The sequence below is a fragment of the Lepidochelys kempii genome, chromosome 28 (assembly GCF_965140285.1).
Source record: "Lepidochelys kempii isolate rLepKem1 chromosome 28, rLepKem1.hap1, whole genome shotgun sequence".
NCBI lineage: Eukaryota > Metazoa > Chordata > Testudines > Cheloniidae > Lepidochelys > Lepidochelys kempii.
In genome coordinates this window covers 1721235-1729098 of record NC_136407.1, presented here as the reverse complement: position 1 = coordinate 1729098, position 7864 = coordinate 1721235, and positions in this window count along the sequence as shown.

Here is a 7864-nt window from a genome sequence, read left to right as displayed (position 1 = left end):
TCCATCTGTCCCTCCCCATATGCAGCTGTCAGTCTGTCCCAATACGCGTCCCTTAATCCCCATTCACAGCTCTCCGTCTGTCCTTCCATCCGTCCCCGTACGCAGCTATCTGTCCATCCATCCATCCATCCACCCCCCCCCCCACACCCTCTATCTATCCATCCATCCCCGTATGCAGCTGTCCGTCCATCTGTCAGGCCATCCATCCATCCATCCCCATACATAAATATCTGTCCTTCCGTCCGTCCATCCATCCCCCATACATAAATATCTGTCCGGCCATCCATCCTCTTACACAGCTATCCATCCCCATACATAGCTATCTGTCCATAGAGTCATAGAAGATCAGGGTTGGAAGGGACCTCAGGAGGTGTCTAGTCCAACCCCCTGCTCAAAGCAGGACCAACCCCAACTAAATTATCCCAGCTGGGGGTCAAGCTGGGCCTTAAAAACCTCTAAGGATGGAGATTCCACCACCTCCCTAGGTAACCCATTCCAGTGTTTCACCGCCCTCCTCGTGAAATAATGTTTCCTAATATCCAACCTAGACCTCCCCGACTGCAACTTGAGACCATGACTCCTCGTTCTGTCATCTGCCACCACTGAGAACAGTCTAGAGCCATCCTCTTTGGAACCCCCTTTCAGGTAGCTGAAAGCAGCTATCAAATCCCCCCTCGTTCTTCTCTTCTGCAGACTAAACAATCCCTGTTCCCTCAGCCTCTCCTCATAAGTCATGTGTTCCAGACCCCTCATCATTTTTGTTGCCCTTCGCTGGACTCTCTCCAATTTATCCACATCCTTCTTGTAGTGTGGGGCCCAAAACTGGACACAGTACTCCGGATGAGGCCTCACCCATGTCGAATAGAGGGGGACGATCACGTCCCTCGATCTGCTCGCTATGCCCCTACTTATACATCCCAAAATGCCATTGGCCTTCTTGGCAACAAGGGCACACTGCTGACTCCTATCCAGCTTCTCGTCCACTGTCACCCCTAGGTCCTTTTCCGCAGACCTGCTGCCTAGCCAGTTGGTCCCTAGTTTGTAGCAGTGCCTGGGATTCTTCCGTCCTAAGTCCAGGACTCTGCACTTGTCCTTGTTGAAGCTCATCAGATTTCTTTTGGCCCAATCCTCCAATTTGTCTAGGCCCCTCTGTATCCTATCCCTGCCCTCCAGCGTATCTACCTCTCCTCCCAGTTTAGTGTCATCTGCAAACTTGCTGAGAGTGCAATCCACACCATCCTCCAGATCATTTATGAAGATATTGAACAAAACCGGCCCCAGGACCGACCCTTGGGGCACTCCACTTGATACCGGCTGCCAACTAGACATGGAGCCATTGATCACTACCCGTTGAGCCCGACGATCTAGCCAGCTTTCTACCCACCTTATGGTGCATTCATCCAGCCCATACTTCCTTAACTTGCTGACAAGAATACTGTGGGAGACAGTGTCAAAAGCTTTGCTGAAGTCAAGGAACAACACGTCCACCGCTTTCCCCTCATCCACAGAGCCAGTAATCTCATCATAGAAGGCAATTAGATTAGTCAGGCATGACTTGCCCTTGGTGAATCCATGCTGACTGTTCCTGATCACTTTCCTCTCCTCTAAGTGCTTCAGAATTGATTCTTTGAGGACCTGCTCCATGATTTTTCCGGGGACTGAGGTGAGGCTGACTGGCCTGTAGTTCCCAGCATCCTCCTTCTTCCCCTTTTTAAAGATGGGCACTACATTAGCCTTTTGCCAGTCGTCCCCCAGGCCATCCATCCATCCATCCCCTTACACAGCTATTTGTCTGTCTGTCCATCAATCTGTGCATCCCCATGCATATCGATCCGTCCATCGATCTGTGCGTCCCCATACACAGCTCTCCATCCATCCATCGAGCCCCAGGCATAGCTATCTGTCCGTCCGTCCATCCATCCCTCCATCCCCATACACAACTATCAGTCCATCCATCCATCCCCAGACATAAATATCCATCTGTCCATACATACATAAATCCACCGGTTCACTTCCGTATGTGTCCGTCAGTCAGTCTGTCCCCATACGCAGCTGTCCGTCCATCCATTCATCCCCACCTATCCCTAGCTGTCCATCCGTTCCCATCCCCAGCTGTCTGTCCATCCATCCATCCATATACACAGCTATCTGTCCATCCGTCCATCCCCATACACAGCTATCCATCCGTCCGTCCGTCTGTCCGTCCCCATACAGAGCTATCCATCCCCATACACATCAGTCCGTCCATCCCTGTACACAGCTGTCAGTCCATCTGTCCCAATGCATCCGTTCATCCCCATTCACAGCTCTCTGTCTGTCCTCCCATCCGTCCATCCCTGTGTGCATCGCTCCATCTGTCCTTCCATCCGTCCCAGTGTGCGGCTGTCTGTCCATCCCCATCTGTCCGTCCAGCCCCATACACCATCCGTCCATCCCTGTACACAGCTATGCGTCTGTCCATCCCCATACACAGCTACCCATCTGTCGGTCCGTCCATCCATCTGCCCATCCCCGTACACAGCTGTCCATCCATCCATCCCCATACACAACTACCCATCTGTCCGTCCGTCCATCCATTTCCATACACAGCCATCCATCCTTCCAGCCATCCATCTATCTATCCGTCCGTCCCCATACACAGCCGTCCATCCCTCTGTCCGTCCGTCCCCATACACAGCCATCCATCCATCCACCCACCCATCCCCTTACACAGCTACCTGTTCATCCATCCGTCCATTCATCCATCCATCCACCCCATACGCAGCTGTCCATTTGTCAATCCCCATATGCATCAGTCCGTCTGTCTGTCCCCATATGCAGCTGTCAGGCCGTCCGCCACCATATGAAGCTGTCCATCCCTGTACGCAGCTGTCTGTCTGTCCATCCCCATCTCTCTATCCGGCCATCCAGCCCCACACACAGCTATCCATCCATCCATCCATCTATCCATCCATACGCAGCTATCCGTCCATCCCCATACCCAGCTGTCTGTCTGTCCGTCCATCCCCATCCCCAGCTGTCAGTCCAGCCAGCCAACCCCGTACGCAGGCGTCCGTCCGTCCCTCCATCCATCCCTCCATTCCCGTACGCAGCCGTCCGTCCGTCCCTCCATCCATCCCTCCATTCCCGTACGCAGCCGTCCGTCCGTCCCTCCATTCCCGTACGCAGCCGTCCGTCCCTCCATCCATCCATCCATCCCCATACTCAGAAATCTGTCTGTCTATGAATTAGAAAAGAAGGGGTGCAGGGTGGGGAGGTTAAGGACCCAGAATGGGCTCGCTTGCAGTGGGAATGACTCAGGACTCCTGGGTTCCCTCCCCAACCCCTGGAGACTGAGCGTTCTGGGGGATCTTTAATGGTCAGGAGCTTTCGATTTCCTGTCTGAAAAAAAATTATCTCTAGCTCCACTGTGGGGCCAGCGCCCCTTGCCCCGCTCCCTGCCCCACAGCGCCCCCTAGCGCTGCCCTGGGGCCAGCCCTGCCTGTCAGGGGAGAGCGCCCCCTGCTGAGCCCCCTGACCCGCTCCCTGCCCCACAGCGCCCCCTAGCGCTGCCGTGGGGCCAGCCCCACCTGCCAGGAGAGCGTGCCCCCTGCTGAGTCCCCCGCCCCCACTCCCTGCCCCCGCAGCGCCCCCTAGTGCTTCCCTGGGGCATTGGCATCAGTACTGGGATGTAACAATTGGGGTGTAGGAGGGGGGCGATGTGGGCGGGTCTGTACCAATGGGGAGCAGTTGGGGGGTGGGAGGTACCAATGGGAGTGTGGGAAGGGGTTCAGCTAGAAAGAACATTTCTGCCCCTAATCCTGCCCCTGCCCCATTTCCCATGGTGCCGTGGGGGGAGGGGGGGCAGGAGCGGCTGGATTCCATTAGAGGGTGATTAAGACGGTTTGTGGGCTGGGGGGAGCGGTGGGGGCCCCCTGGGAGGATGTCATTAATTGAATGATGTGATGGTGATTAATCTTAGCCTCACACCTATGGGGAGAGATGGGGGAGAAGTGTGGGGACGGGACATGGGCCTGTCCCCTCTAGGGGGCGCCGGCTCCCCTCCGGCCCCAGGGCGGGGCCTGGCTGCCTCAGGGGGGCGGGGAATGGGGCAGGGGCCTGTCCCTCTAGGGGGCGCTGTCTCCCCTCCGGCCCCAGGGCGGGGCCTGGCTGCCTCAGGGGGCGGGGAATGGGGCAGGGGCCTGTCCCCTCTAGGGGGCGACGGCTCCCAGCTGGCTCAGGGGGGCAGGGAATGGGGCAGGGGCCTGTACCCTTTAGGGGGCGCTGTCTCCCCTCCGGCCCCAGGGCAGGGCAGGGCCTGGCTGGCTCAGGGGGGCGGGGAATGGGGCAGGGGCCTGTTCCCTCTAGGGGGCACTGTCTCCCATCCGGCCCCAGGGCAGGGCCTGGCTGGCTCAGGGGGGCGGGGAATGGGGCAGGGGCCCTGTCCCCTCTAGGGGGCGCCGGCTCCCAGCTGGCTCAGGGGGGCAGGGAATGGGGCAGGGGCCTGTCCTCTCTAGGGGGCGCCGGCTCCCCTCCGGCCCCAGGGCGGGGCCTGGCTGGCTCAGGGGGGCGGGGAATGGGGCAGGGGCCTGTCCCCTCTAGGGGGCGGTAGAAGGCGGTGGAGTCTCCAGCCGGCCGTGTGTCCGGAGTGTGTGGGTGTGAGCAGGTCAGTGGGCAGTTTTCTCTCTTACACACCTACCGATTGTGTCCCTGATACACACCTTGTGTGTCTCACACCTACATGGATTGTGTCTCTTACACACACGGATTGTGTCTCTGTTTCACACCCAGGGTGGTTGTTTTTCTCTTTCGCACGCACACACAAATAGTGTCCCTGTCTCACAAACACACACTGATTGTGTCTCTCTCTCTCTCTCTCACACACACCGTTTGTGTCTGTCTCTCTCACATGCACACTTTTCTTGTCTCTCTTACTCACCCACCGACCGTGTCTCTCTTAAACACACATTGTGAGTCTCACGCCTACATTGTTTGTGTCTCTTATACACACAGATTGTGTCTGTGCTTCACACCCAGGGTGGTTGTGTGTGTCTCTCTCTCTCTCTCTCACACACACACACTACTTGTGCCTCTCTTACACACCCACAAATTGTGTGTCTGTGTGTGTCTCTCTCTCACTCTCACACACACTCACACACACACACTGCTTGTGTGTCTGTCACACCCCCCCATGTATCTGTCACCAGTCCAGTCTCTCCCAGCACGCAGGGGGTTAGCCCCCCTGCCGCCCCCCCCCCCCGGCTCTGATTTGCTGCCAGGACCAGGCTGGCCCCACGGGGAGGGTGCCCGGCCCTGCCCGCTGCTCTCCGGCTCCCCCCCCCGCCCCATAGACCCCCCCCCCAGCCCAGCGTAGACTCCCCGCATCTCTCCTTCCACCTCTCCCCCAACCTGGGAGAGCTCCCTCCAGCCCGTCTTCCTCGGTTCCTGCCCCATTCCCCACTCTGCCGCCTCCCTCCCTCCACCCCCCGTTCCCCCCTCTGCCGCCTCCCTCCCTCCCTCCCTCCACCCCCCGTTCCCCCCTCTGCCGCCTCCCTCCCTCCACCCCCCGTTCCCCCCTCTGCCGCCTCCCTCCCTCCACCCCCCGTTCCCCCCTCTGCCGCCTCCCTCCCTCCATCCCTCCACCCCCCGGTCCCCCCTACGCCGCCTCCCTCCCTCCATCCCTCCACCCCCCGGTCCCCCCTACGCCGCCTCCCTCCCTCCCTCCCTCCATCCATCCATCCACCCACCCCCCGTTCCCTCCTCTGCCGCCTCCCTCCATCCTTCCCCCTCGTTCCCCCCTCTGCCGCCTTCCTCCTCCATCCCTCCACCTCTCCATCCTTCCCCCCCCGTTCCCCCCTCTGCCGCCTCCCTCCACCTCTCCATCCTTCCCACCCCCCGTTCCCCCCTCTGCCGCCTCCCTCCACCTCTCCATCCTCCCCCCCCGTTCCCCCCTCTGCCGCCTCCCTCCACCTCTCCATCCTTCCCCCCCCCGTTCCCCCCTCTGCCGCCTCCCTCCACCTCTCCATCCTTCCCCCCCCCGTTCCCCCCTCTGCCGCCTCCCTCCACCTCTCCATCCTTCCCCCCCCGTTCCCCCCTCTGCCGCCTCCCTCCCTCCATCCATCCCTCCACCCCCGTTCCCCCCTCTGCCGCCTCCCTCCATCCTTCCACCCCCCGTACCTCCCTCTGCCGCCTCCCTCCATCCATCCACCCACCCCCCGTCCCCCCCTCTGCCGCCTTCCTCCATCCCTCCCTCCCTCCACCCCCCGTCCCCCCCTCTGCCGCCTTCCTCCATCCCTCCCTCCCTCCACCCCCCGTCCCCCCCTCTGCCGCCTTCCTCCATCCCTCCCCCCCTCCACCCCCTCCACCCCCCGTCCCCCCCTCTGCCGCCTTCCTCCATCCCTCCCTCCCTCCACCCCCCGTCCCCCCCTCTGCCGCCTTCCTCCATCCCTCCCTCCCTCCACCCCCCGTCCCCCCCTCTGCCGCCTTCCTCCATCCATCCCTCCCTCCTCCACCCCCCGTCCCCCCCTCTGCCGCCTCCCTCCACCCCCCCGTTCCCTCCTCTGCCGCCTCCCTCCCTCCATCCCTCCACCCCCCGTTCCCTCCTCTGCCGCCTCCCTCCCTCCATCCTCCACCCCCCGTTCCCTCCTCTGCCGCCTCCCTCCCTCCATCCCTCCACCCCCCGTTCCCTCCTCTGCCGCCTCCCTCCCTCCATCCTTCCACCCCCCGTTTCCCTCCTCTGCCGCCTCCCTCCCTCCATCCTTCCACCCCCCGTTTCCCTCCTCTGCCGCCTCCCTCCCTCCATCCTTCCACCCCCGTTTCCCCCTCTGCCGCCTCCCTCCATCCTTCCACCCCCCGTTTCCCCCTCTGCTGCCTTCTTCCTTCCCTTCTTTCTTCCACCCTCTATCCCTCCGCACACCGCCTTCCTCCATCCCTCCATCCTTCCACCCCCCGTTCCTCCCCTGCCGCCTCCCTCCATCCTTCCACCCCCCATACCTCCATCTTTCCGCCCCCATTCCTCTGTCTGCTGCGTTCTTCCATCCCTTCTTCCTTCCACCCTCCATTCCTCCGCACACCGCCTTCTTCCATCCCCTATTCCTCATTCTGCCGCCTTCCTCCATCCCGCCATCCTTCCGCCCCCAATTTCTCCCTCTGGCACCTTCCCCATTCCTTCATCCTTCTGCTCCCCATTCCTCCCTCTGCAGCCTTCTTCCATCCCTTCTTCCTTCTGCCCCCTATTCCTCCACACACCAGCTTCTTCCATCCCTCCATCTTTCCACCCCTTTTTCCTCTGCACGCCACCTTCCCCATCCCCTCCATCCTTCCGCCCCCCATTCCTCCCTCTGCTGCCTCCCTCCACCCCCTATTCCTCTGCCTGCTGCCTTCCTCCATCCCTCCATCCTTCCTCCCCCTATTCCTCTGCCTGCTGCCTTCCTCCATCCCTTCTCCCTTCCTCTCTTCCTCTGCACGCTGCCTTCCCCCAGCCCTTCTCCCTTCCTCCCCTCCGCTCCCCGCCTGCGGTCCCCACCCTTCCCCTCCCTCCCTCCCTCCCTCTCTTCCTCCGCCCGGCGCCTGATTCCATCCCTCCTTCCTGCCTCGTCCACCGCGCTCGGCTGCCCTCCGCCCGCCGCCTGCCCCCATCCCTTCTTCCTCCCGCATCCCCCCTCCGTCATCCCGCTCCTTCCACCCCCCCCATCCCCCCTCCGTCTCTCCCTCCGGCAGATCCCCCCCCCGCCTCCCCCCCCCACACCCTGCACCTCGGGGGGAGCAGGCAGCCGCGCGCCGGTGGGGAGGGGGGGGCAGGGAGCCTGCGTGCGGCGGAGGAGGAGGAGGGGGGGCAATTGAAGGCGAGTGGGGGCAATTAATTCCCCACTCTGAGATAGCGCGT